This window comes from Ambystoma mexicanum, chromosome 1p (genome assembly GCF_040938575.1).
Source record: "Ambystoma mexicanum isolate Mex_15411 chromosome 1p, UKY_AmexF1_1, whole genome shotgun sequence".
NCBI classification, from domain to species: Eukaryota; Metazoa; Chordata; class Amphibia; order Caudata; family Ambystomatidae; genus Ambystoma; species Ambystoma mexicanum.
In genome coordinates, this window is record NC_090921.1 from 1024446670 (window position 1) to 1024466652 (window position 19983).

General features: G+C 41.5%; 9 non-coding genes across 9 annotated transcripts; all 9 read right to left on the reverse strand.

The window, feature by feature from the left end:
- Positions 1-906: 906 nt before the first annotated feature.
- TRNAY-GUA (transfer RNA tyrosine (anticodon GUA)) lies at positions 907-992 on the reverse strand. The gene is given in 2 exon segments: positions 907-942; positions 956-992. It is a non-coding gene; the product is annotated as a tRNA-Tyr (tRNA).
- A 6217-nt stretch (positions 993-7209) lies between these two features.
- Positions 7210-7295, reverse strand: TRNAY-GUA (transfer RNA tyrosine (anticodon GUA)). The gene is given in 2 exon segments: positions 7210-7245; positions 7259-7295. It is a non-coding gene; the product is annotated as a tRNA-Tyr (tRNA).
- A 1852-nt stretch (positions 7296-9147) lies between these two features.
- TRNAY-GUA (transfer RNA tyrosine (anticodon GUA)) lies at positions 9148-9233 on the reverse strand. The gene is given in 2 exon segments: positions 9148-9183; positions 9197-9233. It is a non-coding gene; the product is annotated as a tRNA-Tyr (tRNA).
- A 559-nt stretch (positions 9234-9792) lies between these two features.
- On the reverse strand, positions 9793-9878 carry TRNAY-GUA (transfer RNA tyrosine (anticodon GUA)). The gene is given in 2 exon segments: positions 9793-9828; positions 9842-9878. It is a non-coding gene; the product is annotated as a tRNA-Tyr (tRNA).
- Positions 9879-10438: 560 nt separating this feature from the next.
- TRNAY-GUA (transfer RNA tyrosine (anticodon GUA)) lies at positions 10439-10524 on the reverse strand. Its single transcript is given in 2 exon segments — positions 10439-10474; positions 10488-10524. It is a non-coding gene; the product is annotated as a tRNA-Tyr (tRNA).
- A 1851-nt stretch (positions 10525-12375) lies between these two features.
- Positions 12376-12461, reverse strand: TRNAY-GUA (transfer RNA tyrosine (anticodon GUA)). Its single transcript is given in 2 exon segments — positions 12376-12411; positions 12425-12461. It is a non-coding gene; the product is annotated as a tRNA-Tyr (tRNA).
- Positions 12462-13020: 559 nt separating this feature from the next.
- On the reverse strand, positions 13021-13106 carry TRNAY-GUA (transfer RNA tyrosine (anticodon GUA)). The gene is given in 2 exon segments: positions 13021-13056; positions 13070-13106. It is a non-coding gene; the product is annotated as a tRNA-Tyr (tRNA).
- Positions 13107-13666: 560 nt separating this feature from the next.
- On the reverse strand, positions 13667-13752 carry TRNAY-GUA (transfer RNA tyrosine (anticodon GUA)). The gene is given in 2 exon segments: positions 13667-13702; positions 13716-13752. It is a non-coding gene; the product is annotated as a tRNA-Tyr (tRNA).
- Positions 13753-14311: 559 nt separating this feature from the next.
- On the reverse strand, positions 14312-14397 carry TRNAY-GUA (transfer RNA tyrosine (anticodon GUA)). The gene is given in 2 exon segments: positions 14312-14347; positions 14361-14397. It is a non-coding gene; the product is annotated as a tRNA-Tyr (tRNA).
- Between the last annotated feature and the right edge of the window lie 5586 nt (positions 14398-19983).

The following is a 19983-nucleotide window of genomic DNA, read 5'->3' on the forward strand; positions in this document are numbered from 1 at the left end:
CTCTCATTTCCCTTGAGAAATCAAGATTGTCAAGGGGATTCTGCTGTTTTGCCAGTTCATAGCAAGAGATGGGGATCCAAAACACCTGACAGGAAACCAATGAAGATTCGTGTTGGACAGAAAAATAACGTGGCCACAGCCTCAAAGCAAAAGGCATCTATTTTCAGTGATGAAATATAATATAATTATAAATTGTCTGTTATTTTACTTTCCAAGTATTTTACTTTCCAAGTATTCAATAAAATGTGCATTTGGCAAGAGTCCTTCGAGCCGGATTTGAACCAGCGACTTAAGGATGCCTGTTTTCCCACTACAGTCCTCCGCTCTACCAACTGAGCTATCGAAGGCTTGGCAAATCAACTCTAGCAAACTCAATACGAGCATCCACTTCAACCGTCAACTTGTAAACATCCCTTGCAATTTGTGCAAAATACTACAAATTTGGCTTGTGAGGTTCCCGAATTGAGTAAAAGCACATCAGTTGCCAATTAAAAAAATGACCCCCTCCGCAGTCTCCCGCATGTTACTGACCACCATACTAAGGGGCAAAAGTTGAAAGGCGGCGCCTCACAGGCCATCTCCTCAGAGTATTCATCAGTGTTCCGCCTTGACAATATTTTAATATCTTGGATGGTGTATAGTGTTCTCCCATTTCCCTTGAGAAATCAAGATTGTCAAGGGGATTCTGCTGTTTTGTCAGTTTATAGCAAGAGATGGGGATCCAAAACACCTCACAGGAACCCAACGAAGATTGGTGTCGGACAGAAAAATAACGTGGCCACAGCCTCAAAGCAAAAGGCATCTATTTTCAGTGATGAAATATGATATGATTATAAATTGTCTGTTATTTTACTTTCCAAGTATTTAACTTTCCAAGTATTCAATAAAATGTGCATTTGGCAAAAGTCCTTCGAGCCGGATTTGAACCAGCGACCTAAGGATGCCTGTTTTAACACTACAGTCCTCCGCTCTACCAACTGAGCTATCGAAGGCTTGGCTAATCACCCTCTAGCAAACTCAATACGAGCTTCCACTTCAACCGTCGACTTGTAAACATCTCTTGCAATTCGTGCAAAATACTACAAATTTGGCTTGTGAGGTTCCCGAATTGAGTAAAAGCACATCAGTTCCCAATTAAAAAAATGACCCCCTCCGCAGTCTCCCGCATGTTACTGACCACGATACTAAGGGGGAAAAGTTGAAAGGCGGCGCCTCAGAGGCCATCTCCTCAGAGTATTCAGCCGTGTTGGGCCTTGACAATATTTTAATATCTTGGATGGTGTATAGTGTTCTCTCATTTCCCTTGAGAAATCAAGATTGTCAAGGGGATTCTGCTGTTTTGCCAGTTCATAGCAAGAGATGGGGATCCAAAACACCTGACAGGAAACCAACGAAGATTGGTGTCGGAACGAAAAATAACGTGGCCACAGCCTCAAAGCAAAAGGCATCTATTTTCAGTGATGAAATATAATATAATTATAAATTGTCTGTTATTTTACTTTCCAAGTATTTTACTTTCCAAGTATTCAATAAAATGTGCATTTGGCATAAGTCCTTTGAGCCGGATTTGAACCAGCGACCTAAGGATGCCTGTTTTATCACTACAGTCCTCCGCTCTACCAACTGTGCTATCGAAGGCTTGGCAAATTGTTCTCTAGCAAACTCAATACGAGCTTCCACTTCAACCGTCGACTTGTAAACATCTCTTGAAATTCGTGCAAAATACTACAAATTTGGCTTGTGACGTTCCCGAATTGAGTAAAAGCACATCAGTTCCCAATTAAAAAAATGACCCCCTCCGCAGTCTCCCTCAAGTTAATGACCACCATACTAAGGGGGAAAAGTTGAAAGGCGGCGCCTCACAGGCCATCTCCTCAGAGTATTCAGCCGTGTTGGGCCTTGACAATATTTTAATATCTTGGATGGTGTATAGTGTTCTCTCATTTCCCTTGAGAAATCAAGATTGTCAAGGGGATTGTGCTGTTTTGCCAGTTCATAGCAAGAGATGGGGATCCAAAACACCTGACAGGAAACCAATGAAGATTCGTGTTGGACAGAAAAATAACGTGGCCACAGCCTCAAAGCAAAAGGCATCTATTTTCAGTGATGAAATATAATATAATTATAAATTGTCTGTTATTTTACTTTCCAAGTATTTTACTTTCCAAGTATTCAATAAAATGTGCATTTGGCAAGAGTCCTTCGAGCTGGATTTGAACCAGCGACCTAATGATGCCTGTTTTACCACTACAGTCCTCCGCTCTACCAACTGAGCTATCTAAGGCTTGGCAAATCAACTCTAGCAAACTCAATACGAGCATCCACTTTAACCGTCGACTTGTAAACATCTCTTGCAATTTGTGCAAAATACTACAAATTTGGCTTGTGAGGTTCCCGAATTGAGTAAAAGCACATCAGTTCCCAATTAAAAAAATGACCCCCTCCGCAGTCTCCCGCATGTTACTGACCACGATACTAAGGGGGAAAAGTTGAAAGGCGGCGCCTCACAGGCCATCTCCTCAGAGTATTCAGCCGTGTTGGGCCTTGACAATATTTTAATATCTTGGATGGTGTATAGTGTTCTCTCATTTCCGTTGAGAAATCAAGATTGTCAAGGGGATTCTGCTGTTTTGCCAGTTCATAGCAAGAGATGGGGATCCAAAACACCTGACAGGAAACCAACGAAGATTGGTGTCGGACAGAAAAATAACTTGGCCACAGCCTCAAAGCAAAAGGCATCTATTTTCAGTGATGAAATATAATATAATTATAAATTGTCTGTTATTTTACTTTCCAAGTATTTTACTTTCCAAGTATTCAATAAAATGTGCATTTGGCAAAAGTCCTTTGAGCCGGATTTGAACCAGCGACCTAAGGATGCCTGTTTTACCACTACAGTCCTCCGCTCTACCAACTGAGCTATCGAAGGCTTGGCAAATTGTTCTCTAGCAAACTCAATACGAGCTTCCACTTCAACCGTCGACTTGTAAACATCTCTTGAAATTCGTGCAAAATACTACAAATTTGGCTTGTGACGTTCCCGAATTGAGTAAAAGCACATCAGTTCCCAATTAAAAAAATGACCCCCTCCGCAGTCTCCCTAATGTTAATTGCCAAGCCTATCGAAGGCTTGGCAAATCAGTCTCTAGCAAGCTCAATACGAGCTTCCACTTCAACCTTCAACATTCAAACATCTCTTGCAATTCGTGCAAAATACTACAAATTTGGCTTGTGAGGTTCCCGAATTGAGTAAAAGCACATCAGTTCACAATTAAAAAAATGACCCCCTCCGCAGTCTCCCGCATGTTACTGACCACCATACAAAGGAGGAAAAGTTGAAAGGCGGCGCCTCACAGGCCATCTCCTCAGAGTATTCATCAGTGTTCGGCCTTGACAATATTTTAATATCTTGGATGGTGTATAGTGTTCTCCCATTTCCCTTGAGAAATCAAGATTGTCAAGGGGATTCTGCTGTTTTGTCAGTTCATAGCAAGAGATGGGGATCCAAAATACCTCAGAGGAAACCAACGAAGATTGGTGTCGGACAGAAAAATAACGTGGCCACAGCCTCAAAGCAAAAGGCATCTATTTTCAGTGATGAAATATAATATAATTATAAATTGTCTGTTATTTTACTTTCCAAGTATTTTACTTTCCAAGTATTCAATAAAATGTGCATTTGGCAAAAGTCCTTCGAGCCGGATTTGAACCAGGGACCTAAGGATGCCTGTTTTACCACTACAGTCCTCCGCTCTACCAACTGAGCTATCGAAGGCTTGGCAAATTGTTCTCTAGCAAACTTAATACAAGCTTCCACTTCAACCGTCGACTTGTAAACATCTCTTGCAATTCGTGCAAAATACTACAAATTTGGCTTGTGACGTTCCCGAATTGAGTAAAAGCACATCAGTTCCCAATTAAAAAAATGACCCCCTCTGCAGTCTCCCGCATGTTACTGACCACCATACTAAGGGGGAAAAGTTGAAAGGCGGCGCCTCACAGGCCATCTCCTCAGAGTATTCAGCCGTGTTGGGCCTTGACAATATTTTAATATCTTGGATGGTGTATACTGTTCTCTCATTTCCCTTGAGAAATCAAGATTGTCAAGGGGATTCTGCTGTTTTGCCAGTTCATAGCAAGAGATGGGGATCCGTAACACCTCACAGGAAACCAATGAAGATTGGTGTTGGACAGAAACATAACGTGGCCACAGCCTCAAAGCAAAAGGCATCTATTTTCAGTGATGAAATATAATATAATTATAAATTGTCTGTTATGTTATTTTCCAAGTATTTTACTTTCCAAGTATTCAATAAAATTTGCATTTGGCAAAAGTCCTTTGAGCCGGATTTGAACCAGTGACCTAAGGATGCCTGTTTTACCACTACAGTCCTCCCCTCTACCAACTGAGCTTTTTTGCCAGTTCATAGCAAGAGATGGGGATCCAAAACACCTGACAGGAAACCAATGAAGATTCGTGTTGGACAGAAAAATAACGTGGCCACAGCCTCAAAGCAAAAGGCATCTATTTTCAGTGATGAAATATAATATAATTATAAATTGTCTGTTATTTTACTTTCCAAGTATTTTACTTTCCAAGTATTCAATAAAATGTGCATTTGGCAAGAGTCCTTCGAGCTGGATTTGAACCAGCGACCTAATGATGCCTGTTTTACCACTACAGTCCTCGGCTCTACCAACTGAGCTATCTAAGGCTTGGCAAATCAACTCTAGCAAACTCAATACGAGCATCCACTTTAACCGTCGACTTGTAAACATCTCTTGCAATTTGTGCAAAATACTACAAATTTGGCTTGTGAGGTTCCCGAATTGAGTAAAAGCACATCAGTTCCCAATTAAAAAAATGACCCCCTCCGCAGTCTCCCGCATGTTACTGACCACGATACTAAGGGGGAAAAGTTGAAAGGCGGCGCCTCACAGGCCATCTCCTCAGAGTATTCAGCCGTGTTGGGCCTTGACAATATTTTAATATCTTGGATGGTGTATAGTGTTCTCTCATTTCCGTTGAGAAATCAAGATTGTCAAGGGGATTCTGCTGTTTTGCCAGTTCATAGCAAGAGATGGGGATCCAAAACACCTGACAGGAAACCAACGAAGATTGGTGTCGGACAGAAAAATAACGTGGCCACAGCCTCAAAGCAAAAGGCATCTATTTTCAGTGATGAAATATAATATAATTATAAATTGTCTGTTATTTTACTTTCCAAGTATTTTACTTTCCAAGTATTCAATAAAATGTGGATTTGGCAAAAGTCCTTTGAGCCGGATTTGAACCAGCGACCTAAGGATGCCTGTTTTACCACTACAGTCCTCCGCTCTACCAACTGAGCTATCGAAGGCTTGGCAAATTGTTCTCTAGCAAACTCAATACGAGCTTCCACTTCAACCGTCGACTTGTAAACATCTCTTGAAATTCGTGCAAAATACTACAAATTTGGCTTGTGACGTTCCCGAATTGAGTAAAAGCACATCAGTTCCCAATTAAAAAAATGACCCCCTCCGCAGTCTCCCTAATGTTAATGACCACCATACTAAGGGGGAAAAGTTGAAAGGCGGCCCCTCACAGGCCATCTCCTCAGAGTATTCAGCCGTGTTGGGCCTTGACAATATTTTAATATCTTGGATGGTGTATAGTGTTCTCTCATTTCCCTTGAGAAATCAAGATTGTCAAGGGGATTGTGCTGTTTTGCCAGTTCATAGCAAGAGATGGGGATCCAAAACACCTGACAGGAAACCAATGAAGATTCGTTTTGGACAGAAAAATAACGTGGCCACAGCCTCAAAGCAAAAGGCATCTATTTTCAGTGATGAAATATAATATAATTATAAATTGTCTGTTATTTTACTTTCCAAGTATTTTACTTTCCAAGTATTCAATAAAATGTGCATTTGGCAAGAGTCCTTCGAGCTGGATTTGAACCAGCGACCTAATGATGCCTGTTTTACCACTACAGTCCTCCGCTCTACCAACTGAGCTATCTAAGGCTTGGCAAATCAACTCTAGCAAACTCAATACGAGCATCCACTTTAACCGTCGACTTGTAAACATCTCTTGCAATTTTTTGCAAAATACTACAAATATGGCTTGTGAGGTTCCCGAATTGAGTAAAAGCACATCAGTTCCCAATTAAAAAAATGACCCCCTCCGCAGTCTCCCGCATGTTACTGACCACCATACTAAGGGGGAAAAGTTGAAAGGCGGCACCTAACAGGCCATCTCCTCAGAGTATTCAGCCGCGTTGGGCCTTGACAATATTTTAATATCTTGGATGGTGTATAGTGTTCTCTCATTTCCCTTGAGAAATCAAGATTGTCAAGGGGATTCTGCTGTTTTGCCAGTTCATAGCAAGAGATGGGGATCCAAAACACCTCACAGGAAACCAATGAAGATTCGTGTTGGACAGAAAAATAAGGTGGTCACAGCCTCAAAGCAAAAGGCATCTATTTTCAGTGATGAAATATAATATAATTATAAATTGTCTGTTATTTTACTTTCCAAGTATTTTACTTTCCAAGTATTCAATAAAATGTGTATTTGGCAAAAGTCCTTCGAGCCGGATTTGAACCAGCGACCTAAGGATGCCTGTTTTACCACTAGAGTCCGCTCTACCAACTGAGCTATCGAAGGCTTGGCAAATTAGTCTCTAGCAAGCTCAATACGAGCTTCCACTTCAACCTTCAACATTCAAACATCTCTTGCAATTCGTGCAAAATACTACAAATTTGGCTTGTGAGGTTCCCGAATTGAGTAAAAGCACATCAGTTCACAATTAAAAAAATGACCCCCTCCGCAGTCTCCCGCATGTTACTGACCACCATACAAAGGAGGAAAAGTTGAAAGGCGGCGCCTCACAGGCCATCTCCTCAGAGTATTCATCAGTGTTCGGCCTTGACAATATTTTAATATCTTGGATGGTGTATAGTGTTCTCCCATTTCCCTTGAGAAATCAAGATTGTCAAGGGGATTCTGCTGTTTTGTCAGTTCATAGCAAGAGATGGGGATCCAAAATACCTCAGAGGAAACCAACGAAGATTGGTGTCGGACAGAAAAATAACGTGGCCACAGCCTCAAAGCAAAAGGCATCTATTTTCAGTGATGAAATATAATATAATTATAAATTGTCTGTTATTTTACTTTCCAAGTATTTTACTTTCGAAGTATTCAATAAAATGTGCATTTGGCAAAAGTCCTTCGAGCCGGATTTGAACCAGCGACCTAAGGATGCCTGTTTTACCACTACAGTCCTCCGCTCTACCAACTGAGCTATCGAAGGCTTGGCAAATTGTTCTCTAGCAAACTCAATACAAGCTTCCACTTCAACCGTCGACTTGTAAACATCTCTTGCAATTCGTGCAAAATACTACAAATTTGGCTTGTGACGTTCCCGAATTGAGTAAAAGCACATCAGTTCCCAATTAAAAAAATGACCCCCTCTGCAGTCTCCCGCATGTTACTGACCACCATACTAAGGGGGAAAAGTTGAAAGGCGGCGCCTCACAGGCCATCTCCTCAGAGTATTCAGCCGTGTTGGGCCTTGACAATATTTTAATATCTTGGATGGTGTATACTGTTCTCTCATTTCCCTTGAGAAATCAAGATTGTCAAGGGGATTCTGCTGTTTTGCCAGTTCATAGCAAGAGATGGGGATCCGTAACACCTCACAGGAAACCAATGAAGATTGGTGTTGGACAGAAACATAACGTGGCCACAGCCTCAAAGCAAAAGGCATCTATTTTCAGTGATGAAATATAATATAATTATAAATTGTCTGTTATGTTATTTTCCAAGTATTTTACTTTCCAAGTATTCAATAAAATTTGCATTTGGCAAAAGTCCTTTGAGCCGGATTTGAACCAGTGACCTAAGGATGCCTGTTTTACCACTACAGTCCTCCCCTCTACCAACTGAGCTATCGAAGGCTTGGCAAACCGTTCTCTAGCAAGCTCAATTCGAACTTTCACTTCAACCGTCGACATGCAAACATCTCTTGCAATTCGTGCAAAATACTACAAATTTGACTTGTGAGGTTCCCGAATTGAGTAAAAGCACATCAGTTCCCAATTAAAAAAATGACCGCCTCCGCAGTCTCCCGCATGTTACTGACCACCATACTAAGGAGGAAAAGTTGAAAGGCGGCGCCTCACAGGCCATCTCCTCAGAGTATTCATCAGTGTTCGGCCTTGACAATATTTTAATATCTTGGATGGTGTATGGTGTTCTCCCATTTCCCTTGAGAAATCAAGATTGTCAAGGGGATTCTGCTGTTTTGTCAGTTCATAGCAAGAGATGGGGATCCAAAACACCTCACAGGAAACCAACGAAGATTGGTGTCGGACAGAAAAATAACGTGGCCACAGCCTCAAAGCAAAAGGCATCTATTTTCAGTGATGAAATATAATATAATTATAAATTGTCTGTTATTTTACTTTCCAAGTATTTTACTTTCCAAGTATTCACTAAAATTTGCATTTGGCAAAAGTCCTTCGAGCCAGATTTGAACCAGCGACCTAAGGATGCCTGTTTTACCACTACAGTCCTCCGCTCTACCAACTGAGCTATCGAAGGCTTGGCAAATCATTCTCTAGCAAACTCAATACGAGCTTCCACTTCAACCGTCGACTTGTAAACATCGCTTGCAATTCGTGCAAAATACTACAAATTTGGCTTGTGAGGTTCCCGAATTGAGTAAAAGCACATCAGTTCCCAATTAAAAAAATGACCCCCTCCGCAGTCTCCCGCATGTTAATGACCACCATACTAAGGGGGAAAAGTTGAAAGGCGGCGCCTCACAGGCCATCTCCTCAGAGTATTCAGCCGTGTTGGGCCTTGACAATATTTTAATATCTTGGATGGTGTATAGTGTTCTCTCATTTCCCTTGAGAAATCAAGATTGTCAAGGGGATTCTGCTGTTTTGCCAGTTCATAGCAAGAGATGGGGATCCAAAACACCTGACAGGAAACCAATGAAGATTCGTGTTGGACAGAAAAATAACGTGGCCACAGCCTCAAAGCAAAAGGCATCTATTTTCAGTGATGAAATATAATATAATTATAAATTGTCTGTTATTTTACTTTCCAAGTATTTTACTTTCCAAGTATTCAATAAAATGTGCATTTGGCAAGAGTCCTTCGAGCCGGATTTGAACCAGCGATCTAAGGATGCCTGTTTTCCCACTACAGTCCTCCGCTCTACCAACTGAGCTATCGAAGGCTTGGCAAATCAACTCTAGCAAACTCAATACGAGCATCCACTTCAACCGTCGACTTGTAAACATCCCTTGCAATTTGTGCAAAATACTACAAATTTGGCTTGTGAGGTTCCCGAATTGAGTAAAAGCACATCAGTTCCCAATTAAAAAAATGACCCCCTCCGCAGTCTCCCGCATGTTACTGACCACCATGCTAAGGGGCAAAAGTTGAAAGGCGGCGCCTCACAGGCCATCTCCTCAGAGTATTCATCAGTGTTCCGCCTTGACAATATTTTAATATCTTGGATGGTGTATAGTGTTCTCCCATTTCCCTTGAGAAATCAAGATTGTCAAGGGGATTCTGCTGTTTTGTCAGTTTATAGCAAGAGATGGGGATCCAAAACACCTCACAGGAAACCAACGAAGATTGGTGTCGGACAGAAAAATAACGTGGCCACAGCCTCAAAGCAAAAGGCATCTATTTTCAGTGATGAAATATGATATGATTATAAATTGTCTGTTATTTTACTTTCCAAGTATTTAACTTTCCAAGTATTCAATAAAATGTGCATTTGGCAAAAGTCCTTCGAGCCGGATTTGAACCAGCGACCTAAGGATGCCTGTTTTACCACTACAGTCCTCCGCTCTACCAACTGAGCTATCGAAGGCTTGGCAAATCATTCTCTAGCAAACTCAATACGAGCTTCCACTTCAACCGTCGACTTGTAAACATCGCTTGCAATTCGTGCAAAATACTACAAATTTGGCTTGTGAGGTTCCCGAATTGAGTAAAAGCACATCAGTTCCCAATTAAAAAAATGACCCCCTCCGCAGTCTCCCGCATGTTAATGACCACCATACTAAGGGGGAAAAGTTGAAAGGCGGCGCCTCACAGGCCATCTCCTCAGAGTATTCAGCCGTGTTGGGCCTTGACAATATTTTAATATCTTGGATGGTGTATAGTGTTCTCTCATTTCCCTTGAGAAATCAAGATTGTCAAGGGGATTCTGCTGTTTTGCCAGTTCATAGCAAGAGATGGGGATCCAAAACACCTGACAGGAAACCAATGAAGATTCGTGTTGGACAGAAAAATAACGTGGCCACAGCCTCAAAGCAAAAGGCATCTATTTTCAGTGATGAAATATAATATAATTATAAATTGTCTGTTATTTTACTTTCCAAGTATTTTACTTTCCAAGTATTCAATAAAATGTGCATTTGGCAAGAGTCCTTCGAGCCGGATTTGAACCAGCGACCTAAGGATGCCTGTTTTCCCACTACAGTCCTCCGCTCTACCAACTGAGCTATCGAAGGCTTGGCAAATCAACTCTAGCAAACTCAATACGAGCATCCACTTCAACCGTCAACTTGTAAACATCCCTTGCAATTTGTGCAAAATACTACAAATTTGGCTTGTGAGGTTCCCGAATTGAGTAAAAGCACATCAGTTCCCAATTAAAAAAATGACCCCCTCCGCAGTCTCCCGCATGTTACTGACCACCATACTAAGGGGCAAAAGTTGAAAGGCGGCGCCTCACAGGCCATCTCCTCAGAGTATTCATCAGTGTTCCGCCTTGACAATATTTTAATATCTTGGATGGTGTATAGTGTTCTCCCATTTCCCTTGAGAAATCAAGATTGTCAAGGGGATTCTGCTGTTTTGTCAGTTTATAGCAAGAGATGGGGATCCAAAACACCTCACAGGAACCCAACGAAGATTGGTGTCGGACAGAAAAATAACGTGGCCACAGCCTCAAAGCAAAAGGCATCTATTTTCAGTGATGAAATATGATATGATTATAAATTGTCTGTTATTTTACTTTCCAAGTATTTAACTTTCCAAGTATTCAATAAAATGTGCATTTGGCAAAAGTCCTTCGAGTGGAATTTGAACCAGCGACCTAAGGATGCCTGTTTTAACACTACAGTCCTCCGCTCTACCAACTGAGCTATCGAAGGCTTGGCTAATCACTCTCTAGCAAACTCAATACGAGCTTCCACTTCAACCGTCGACTTGTAAACATCTCTTGCAATTCGTGCAAAATACTACAAATTTGGCTTGTGAGGTTCCCGAATTGAGTAAAAGCACATCAGTTCCCAATTAAAAAAATGACCCCCTCCGCAGTCTCCCGCATGTTACTGACCACGATACTAAGGGGGAAAAGTTGAAAGGCGGCGCCTCAGAGGCCATCTCCTCAGAGTATTCAGCCGTGTTGGGCCTTGACAATATTTTAATATCTTGGATGGTGTATAGTGTTCTCTCATTTCCCTTGAGAAATCAAGATTGTCAAGGGGATTCTGCTGTTTTGCCAGTTCATAGCAAGAGATGGGGATCCAAAACACCTGACAGGAAACCAACGAAGATTGGTGTCGGAACGAAAAATAACGTGGCCACAGCCTCAAAGCAAAAGGCATCTATTTTCAGTGATGAAATATAATATAATTATAAATTGTCTGTTATTTTACTTTCCAAGTATTTTACTTTCCAAGTATTCAATAAAATGTGCATTTGGCATAAGTCCTTTGAGCCGGATTTGAACCAGCGACCTAAGGATGCCTGTTTTACCACTACAGTCCTCCGCTCTACCAACTGAGCTATCGAAGGCTTGGCAAATTGTTCTCTAGCAAACTCAATACGAGCTTCCACTTCAACCGTCGACTTGTAAACATCTCTTGAAATTCGTGCAAAATACTACAAATTTGGCTTGTGACGTTCCCGAATTGAGTAAAAGCACATCAGTTCCCAATTAAAAAAATGACCCCCTCCGCAGTCTCCCTCATGTTAATGACCACCATACTAAGGGGGAAAAGTTGAAAGGCGGCGCCTCACAGGCCATCTCCTCAGAGTATTCAGCCGTGTTGGGCCTTGACAATATTTTAATATCTTGGATGGTGTATAGTGTTCTCTCATTTCCCTTGAGAAATCAAGATTGTCAAGGGGATTCTGCTGTTTTGCCAGTTCATAGCAAGAGATGGGGATCCAAAACACCTGACAGGAAACCAATGAAGATTCGTGTTGGACAGAAAAATAACGTGGCCACAGCCTCAAAGCAAAAGGCATCTATTTTCAGTGATGAAATATAATATAATTATAAATTGTCTGTTATTTTACTTTCCAAGTATTTTACTTTCCAAGTATTCAATAAAATGTGCATTTGGCAAGAGTCCTTCGAGCCGGATTTGAACCAGCGACCTAAGGATGCCTGTTTTCCCACTACAGTCCTCCGCTCTACCAACTGAGCTATCGAAGGCTTGGCAAATCAACTCTAGCAAACTCAATACGAGCATCCACTTCAACCGTCAACTTGTAAACATCCCTTGCAATTTGTGCAAAATACTACAAATTTGGCTTGTGAGGTTCCCGAATTGAGTAAAAGCACATCAGTTCCCAATTAAAAAAATGACCCCCTCCGCAGTCTCCCGCATGTTACTGACCACCATGCTAAGGGGCAAAAGTTGAAAGGCGGCGCCTCACAGGCCATCTCCTCAGAGTATTCATCAGTGTTCCGCCTTGACAATATTTTAATATCTTGGATGGTGTATAGTGTTCTCCCATTTCCCTTGAGAAATCAAGATTGTCAAGGGGATTCTGCTGTTTTGTCAGTTTATAGCAAGAGATGGGGATCCAAAACACCTCACAGGAAACCAACGAAGATTGGTGTCGGACAGAAAAATAACGTGGCCACAGCCTCAAAGCAAAAGGCATCTATTTTCAGTGATGAAATATGATATGATTATAAATTGTCTGTTATTTTACTTTCCAAGTATTTAACTTTCCAAGTATTCAATAAAATGTGCATTTGGCAAAAGTCCTTCGAGCCGGATTTGAACCAGCGACCTAAGGATGCCTGTTTTACCACTACAGTCCTCCGCTCTACCAACTGAGCTATCGAAGGCTTGGCAAATCATTCTCTAGCAAACTCAATACGAGCTTCCACTTCAACCGTCGACTTGTAAACATCGCTTGCAATTCGTGCAAAATACTACAAATTTGGCTTGTGAGGTTCCCGAATTGAGTAAAAGCACATCAGTTCCCAATTAAAAAAATGACCCCCTCCGCAGTCTCCCGCATGTTAATGACCACCATACTAAGGGGGAAAAGTTGAAAGGCGGCGCCTCACAGGCTATCTCCTCAGAGTATTCAGCCGTGTTGGGCCTTGACAATATTTTAATATCTTGGATGGTGTATAGTGTTCTCTCATTTCCCTTGAGAAATCAAGATTGTCAAGGGGATTCTGCTGTTTTGCCAGTTCATAGCAAGAGATGGGGATCCAAAACACCTGACAGGAAACCAATGAAGATTCGTGTTGGACAGAAAAATAACGTGGCCACAGCCTCAAAGCAAAAGGCATCTATTTTCAGTGATGAAATATAATATAATTATAAATTGTCTGTTATTTTACTTTCCAAGTATTTTACTTTCCAAGTATTCAATAAAATGTGCATTTGGCAAGAGTCCTTCGAGCCGGATTTGAACCAGCGACCTAAGGATGCCTGTTTTCCCACTACAGTCCTCCGCTCTACCAACTGAGCTATCGAAGGCTTGGCAAATCAACTCTAGCAAACTCAATACGAGCATCCACTTCAACCGTCAACTTGTAAACATCCCTTGCAATTTGTGCAAAATACTACAAATTTGGCTTGTGAGGTTCCCGAATTGAGTAAAAGCACATCAGTTCCCAATTAAAAAAATGACCCCCTCCGCAGTCTCCCGCATGTTACTGACCACCATACTAAGGGGCAAAAGTTGAAAGGCGGCGCCTCACAGGCCATCTCCTCAGAGTATTCATCAGTGTTCCGCCTTGACAATATTTTAATATCTTGGATGGTGTATAGTGTTCTCCCATTTCCCTTGAGAAATCAAGATTGTCAAGGGGATTCTGCTGTTTTGTCAGTTTATAGCAAGAGATGGGGATCCAAAACACCTCACAGGAACCCAACGAAGATTGGTGTCGGACAGAAAAATAACGTGGCCACAGCCTCAAAGCAAAAGGCATCTATTTTCAGTGATGAAATATGATATGATTATAAATTGTCTGTTATTTTACTTTCCAAGTATTTAACTTTCCAAGTATTCAATAAAATGTGCATTTGGCAAAAGTCCTTCGAGCCGGATTTGAACCAGCGACCTAAGGATGCCTGTTTTAAAACTACAGTCCTCCGCTCTACCAACTGAGCTATCGAAGGCTTGGCTAATCACTCTCTAGCAAACTCAATACGAGCTTCCACTTCAACCGTCGACTTGTAAACATCTCTTGCAATTCGTGCAAAATACTACAAATTTGGCTTGTGAGGTTCCCGAATTGAGTAAAAGCACATCAGTTCCCAATTAAAAAAATGACCCCCTCCGCAGTCTCCCGCATGTTACTGACCACGATACTAAGGGGGAAAAGTTGAAAGGCGGCGCCTCAGAGGCCATCTCCTCAGAGTATTCAGCCGTGTTGGGCCTTGACAATATTTTAATATCTTGGATGGTGTATAGTGTTCTCTCATTTCCCTTGAGAAATCAAGATTGTCAAGGGGATTCTGCTGTTTTGCCAGTTCATAGCAAGAGATGGGGATCCAAAACACCTGACAGGAAACCAACGAAGATTGGTGTCGGAACGAAAAATAACGTGGCCACAGCCTCAAAGCAAAAGGCATCTATTTTCAGTGATGAAATATAATATAATTATAAATTGTCTGTTATTTTACTTTCCAAGTATTTTACTTTCCAAGTATTCAATAAAATGTGCATTTGGCATAAGTCCTTTGAGCCGGATTTGAACCAGCGACCTAAGGATGCCTGTTTTACCACTACAGTCCTCCGCTCTACCAACTGAGCTATCGAAGGCTTGGCAAATTGTTCTCTAGCAAACTCAATACGAGCTTCCACTTCAACCGTCGACTTGTAAACATCTCTTGAAATTCGTGCAAAATACTACAAATTTGGCTTGTGACGTTCCCGAATTGAGTAAAAGCACATCAGTTCCCAATTAAAAAAATGACCCTCTCCGCAGTCTCCCTCATGTTAATGACCACCATACTAAGGGGGAAAAGTTGAAAGGCGGCGCCTCACAGGCCATCTCCTCAGAGTATTCAGCCGTGTTGGGCCTTGACAATATTTTAATATCTTGGATGGTGTATAGTGTTCTCTCATTTCCCTTGAGAAATCAAGATTGTCAAGGGGATTGTGCTGTTTTGCCAGTTCATAGCAAGAGATGGGGATCCAAAACACCTGACAGGAAACCAATGAAGATTCGTGTTGGACAGAAAAATAACGTGGCCACAGCCTCAAAGCAAAAGGCATCTATTTTCAGTGATGAAATATAATATAATTATAAATTGTCTGTTATTTTACTTTCCAAGTATTTTACTTTCCAAGTATTCAATAAAATGTGCATTTGGCAAGAGTCCTTCGAGCTGGATTTGAACCAGCGACCTAATGATGCCTGTTTTACCACTACAGTCCTCCGCTCTACCAACTGAGCTATCTAAGGCTTGGCAAACCGTTCTCTAGCAAGCTCAATTCGAACTTTCACTTCAACCGTCGACATGCAAACATCTCTTGCAATTCGTGCAAAATACTACAAATTTGACTTGTGAGGTTCCCGAATTGAGTAAAAGCACATCAGTTCCCAATTAAAAAAATGACCGCCTCCGCAGTCTCCCGCATGTTACTCACCACCATACTAAGGAGGAAAAGTTGAAAGGCGGCGCCTCACAGGCCATCTCCTCAGAGTATTCATCAGTGTTCGGCCTTGACAATATTTTAATATCTTGGATGGTGTATGGTGTTCTCCCATTTCCCTTGAGAAATCAAGATTGTCAAGGGGATTCTGCTGTTTTGTCAGTTCATAGCAAGAGATGGGGATCCAAAACACCTCACAGGAAACCAACGAAGATTGGTGTCGGACAGAAAAATAACGTGGCCACAGCCTCAAAGCAAAAGGCATCTATTTTCAGTGATGAAATATAATATAATTATAAATTGTCTGTTATTTTACTTTCCAAGTATTTTACTTTCCAAGTATTCACTAAAATTTGCATTTGGCAAAAGTCCTTCGAGCCAGATTTGAACCAGCGACCTAAGGATACCTGTTTTACCACTACAGTCCTCCGCTCTACCAACTGAGCTATCGAAGGCTTGGCAAATCATTCTCTAGCAATCTCAATACGAGCTTCCACTTCAACCGTCGACTTGTAAACATCGCTTGCAATTCGTGCAAAATACTACAAATTTGGCTTGTGAGGTTCCCGAATTGAGTAAAAGCACATCAGTTCCCAATTAAAAAAATGACCCCCTCCGCAGTCTCCCGCATGTTAATGACCACCATACTAAGGGGGAAAAGTTGAAAGGCGGCGCCTCACAGGCCATCTCCTCAGAGTATTCAGCCGTGTTGGGCCTTGACAATATTTTAATATCTTGGATGGTGTATACTGTTCCCTTTTTTCCCTTGAGAAAGCAAGATTGTCAAGGGGATTCTGCTGTTTTGCCAGTTCATAGCAAGAGATGGGGATCCAAAACACCTGACAGGAAACCAATGAAGATTCGTGTTGGACAGAAAAATAACATGGTCACAGCCTCAAAGCAAAAGGCATCTATTTTCAGTGATGAAATATAATATAATTATAAATTGTATGCTATTTTACTTTCCAAGTATTTTACTTTCCAAGTATTCAATAAAATGTGCATTTGGCAAAAGTCCTTCGAGCCGGATTTGAACCAGCCACCTAAGGATGCCTGTTTTACCACTACAGTCCTCTGCTCTACCAACTGAGCTATCAAAGGCTTGGCAAATCAGTCTCTAGCAAGCTCAATACGAGCTTCCACTTCAACCGTCGACATTCAAACATCTCTTGCAATTCGTGCAAAATACTACAAATTTGGCTTGTGAGGTTCCCGAATTGAGTAAAAGCACATCAGTTCACAATTAAAAAAATGACCCCCTCTGCAGTCACCCGCATGTCACTGACCACCATACTAAGGAGGAAAAGTTGAAAGGCGGCGCCTCACAGGCCATCTCCTCAGAGTATTCATCAGTGTTCGGCCTTGACAATATTTTAATATCTTGGATGGTGTATAGTGTTCTCCCATTTCCCTTGAGAAATCAAGATTGTCAAGGGGATTCTGCTGTTTTGTCAGTTCATAGCAAGAGATGGGGATCCAAAATACCTCACAGGAAACCAACGAAGATTGGTGTCGGACAGAAAAATAACGTGGCCACAGCCTCAAAGCAAAAGGCATCTATTTTCAGTGATGAAATATAATATAATTATAAATTGTCTGTTATTTTACTTTCCAAGTATTTTACTTTCCAAGTATTCAATAAAATGTGCATTTGGCAAAAGTCCTTTGAGCCGGATTTGAACCAGCGACGAGCTATCGAAGGCTTGGCAAATCATTCTCTAGCAAACTCAATACGAGCTTCCACTTCAACCGTCGACTTCTAAACATCTCTTGCAATTCGTGCAAAATACTACAAATTTGGCTTGTGAGGTTCCCGAATTGAGTAAAAGCACATCAGTTCCCAATTAAAAAAATGACCCCCTCCGCAGTCTCCCGCATGTTACTGACCACCATACTAAGGGGGAAAAGTTGAAAGGCGCGCCTCACAGGCCATCTCCTCAGAGTATTCAGCCGTGTTGGGCCTTGACAATATTTTAATATCTTGGATGGTGTATAGTGTTCTCCCATTTCCCTTGAGAAATCAAGATTGTCAAGGGGATTCTGCTGTTTTGTCAGTTCATAGCAAGAGATGGGGATCCAAAACACCTCACAGGAAACCAACGAAGATTGGTGTCGGACAGAAACATAACGTGGCCACAGCCTCAAAGCAAAAGGCATCTATTTTCAGTGATGAAATATAATATAATTATAAATTGTCTGTTATTTTATTTTCCAAGCATTTTACTTTCCAAGTATTCAATAAAATTTGCATTTGGCAAAAGTCCTTCAATCTGGATTTGAACCAGCGACCTAAGGATGCCTGTTTTACCACTACAGTCTTCTGCTCTACCAACTGAGCTATCGAAGGCTTGGCAAATCAGTCTCTAGCAAGCTCAATACGAGCTTCCACTTCAACCGTCGACATTCAAACATCTCTTACAATTCGTGCAAAATACTACAAATTTGGCTTGTGAGGTTCCCGAATTGAGTAAAAGCACATCAGTTCCCAATTAAAAAAATGACCCCCTCCGCAGTCTCCCGCATGTTACTGACCACCATACTAAGGGGGAAAAGTTGAAAGGCGGCACCTCACAGGCCATCTCCTCAGAGTATTCAGCCGCGTTGGGCCTTGACAATATTTTAATATCTTGGATGGTGTATAGTGTTCTCTCATTTCCCTTGAGAAATCAAGATTGTCAAGGGGATTCTGCTGTTTTGCCAGTTCATAGCAAGAGATGGGGATCCGAAACACCTCACAGGAAACCAATGAAGATTGGTGTTGGACAGAAACATAACGTGGCCACAGCCTCAAAGCAAAAGGCATCTATTTTCAGTGATGAAATATAATATAATTATAAATTGTCTGTTATTTTATTTTCCAAGTATTTTACTTTCCAAGTATTCAATAAAATTTGCATTTGGCAAAAGTCCTTCGAGCCGGATTTGAACCAGCGACCTAAGGATGCCTGTTCTACCACTACAGTCCTCCGCTCTACCAACTGAGCTTTCGAAGGCTTGGCGAATCAATCTCTAGCAAACTCAATACGAGCTTCCACTTCAACCGTCGACTTGTAAACATCTCTTGCAATGTGTGCAAAATACTACAAATTTGGCTTGTGAGGTTCCCGAATTGAGTAAAAGCACATCAGTTCCCAATTAAAAAAATGACCCCCTCCGCAGTCTCCCGCATGTTAATGACTACCATACTAAGGGGGAAAAGTTGAAAGGCGGCACCTCACAGGCCATCTCCTCAGAGTATTCAGCCGCGTTGGGCCTTGACAATATTTTAATATCTTGGATGGTGTATAGTGTTGTCTCATTTCCCTTGAGAAATCAAGATTGTCAAGGGGATTCTGCTGTTTTGCCAGTTCATAGCAAGAGATGGGGATCCAAAACACCTGACAGGAAACCAATGAAGATTCGTGTTGGACAGAAAAATAATGTGGCCACAGCCTCAAAGCAAAAGGAATCTATTTTCAGTGATGAAATATAATATAATTATAAATTGTCTGTTATTTTATTTTCCAAGCATTTTACTTTCCAAGTATTCAATAAAATTTGCATTTGGCAAAAGTCCTTCAATCTGGATTTGAACCAGCGACCTAAGGATGCCTGTTTTACCACTACAGTCCTCTGCTCTACCAACTGAGCTATCTAAGGCTTGGCAAATCAGTCTCTAGCAAACTCAATACGAGCTTCCACTTCAACCGTCGACTTGTAAACATCTCTTGCAATTCGTGCAAAATACTACAAATTTGGCTTGTGACGTTCCCGAATTGAGTAAAAGCACATCAGTTCCCAATTAAAAAAATGACCCCCTCCGCAGTCTCCCGCATGTTAATGACCACCATGCTAAGGGGGAAAAGTTGAAAGGCGGCGCCTCACAGGCCATCTCCTCAGAGTATTCAGCCGTGTTGGGCCTTGACAATATTTTAATATCTTGGATGGTGTATAGTGTTCTCTCATTTCCCTTGAGAAATCAAGATTGTCAAGGGGATTCTGCTGTTTTGCCAGTTCATAGCAAGAGATGGGGATCCAAAACACCTGACAGGAAACCAATGAAGATTCGTGTCGGACAGAAACATAACGTGGCCACAGCCTCAAAGCAAAAGGCATCTATTTTC